Genomic DNA, 1,856 nt, shown 5'->3' on the forward strand with positions numbered 1-1,856 from the left:
GAATTAGGGTTAGATTAGGATCTCATAGTTCTAGGTTTAATTCAAGTCTCCTTCTACTTCTACCTCCAATTGGTGATTGCTACACTTTGGTTCTTCTCTCTATCTCTATTCTCTTGTTGTAATTTCTCTTATTTTGTTTCTAGGTTTTGTAATTGAGATATTCTTGTTCTTTTGTTTTCTTTCAATAATGCAATTTGAGGTAATTCATGATAATTGTGAGTTCCTTGATTGTTGTTGTTAATTCTTTGTATTCAATTGTTGTTAGAATTCTTTCTTGTTGTGATTTACTATACTTTTCTTTTGTGCCTTCCAAGTGTTTGATTAAATGCTTGGAAGAATGTTAGACTATAATTTCATGTTCTTGGTTTGAGAAGGTAACTTAGGATTTCTTGAGTCACTAGTGTCCAATTGATTGATAGTTGATAGCCATTAACTCTAGCCTTCATTAATCCAATTAGTGGAAAGCTAGGACTTATGGACTAGGATTGATATAACTTACTTGACTTTCCTTTGTTAATTGATTTAAGGATGACTAAGTGGGATTAATCCTTGCAACTACCATACTTGTGGCTAGTGATAATGATGAAGACCCTTGACAACCAAATCTTGCCAAGACCATTTTGTTAATAAAGTTTTCTTACCATTTACTATTCATGTTTCTCATCTAAAACCCCAAAATAAACAAGTCCGTAACCAATAACAAGAACACTACCCTGCAAGTCCTTTGAGAGACGACCCGAGGTTTAAATACTTCGGTTATTGATTTTAGGGGTTTGCACTTAGTGACAACCAAATTTTTGTATGAAAGATTTGTGTTGGTTTAGAAACTATACTTGCAATGAGATTTCAATTGTGAAATTCTAAGCCGTCAAAAATCCAATCATCAACTGGCAGACTGAGTTTAGGGTTTGCGGCGTAAAAGGAGAAGAAGAAAGCTAGGTTATGTGGCTAAGTTGCCCTTTTATACCTAGGTTAAAGGGCAACTTAGTAAAAGCACACTCAACTGAACCCTCACTCTTCGGTTCATTTCGGTTTTAGCAAAGGCAACCGAAAACCAAACTGAACCGATCGGTTTAGTTCGAAAAAAACCGATTTTTTCGGTTTTTCAATCAGTTGTTGTAAAATTTGGTTTGATTCTGCGATAATTTTCGGTCCGGTTCGGTAACTTACACCCCTATTGTAAACTTCTTAATTTCTCATTACAACTTGATATGTCTATGTATTCTTTTTACCAATCTATATTAATAAATATCATTCCAAGACCATGCATTTGTCAATATTTAAAAAAGCAAAAAAGGCATTCATGCGTCCTGTAATTTAATACACACTATTCACGGATATTGGTCATGTATACTATTTTTTACTACACTTATATTATTGCTTTGACATTGTAATATACTAATTTATCATAGATATGTTTGAATATTAAAAATGTCACCATTTATTCATGATATTATGAGTCTTTTTTTTGTCCTAATAAAATCTACTTTCCAAAATAGTTGGTTCTTTAATTTGTTTTTTCCTTCATCTTTCACGCAATGATTCGTGAGTTTTTCTTCAAGAATTTTTTGGAAATCATCCATATAAATCTGTCACATCTAGTAAAACTTATTATACTGACATCTGTCCATCTAAGAAGAAGACCCTACTTTTATCAAGATTTTGTATAACTTTTTTTCCTTCACATTTGCTTTTAACACTCAAAAACCTAAGTCATGTTTTTGTCTTACTATTACTACAATTGGTATTGTCAATACTTTTTATTTGTTTAACTTCAATTTAGTCATATACAACTGGAAGGTTTACCATGGAGTTTTTCTAGTTATTGATGCCCACCTAATTGTAAAGACCTATTT

This window comes from Arachis duranensis, chromosome 6 (assembly GCF_000817695.3).
Source record: "Arachis duranensis cultivar V14167 chromosome 6, aradu.V14167.gnm2.J7QH, whole genome shotgun sequence".
In the NCBI taxonomy this organism is placed as follows: domain Eukaryota; kingdom Viridiplantae; phylum Streptophyta; class Magnoliopsida; order Fabales; family Fabaceae; genus Arachis; species Arachis duranensis.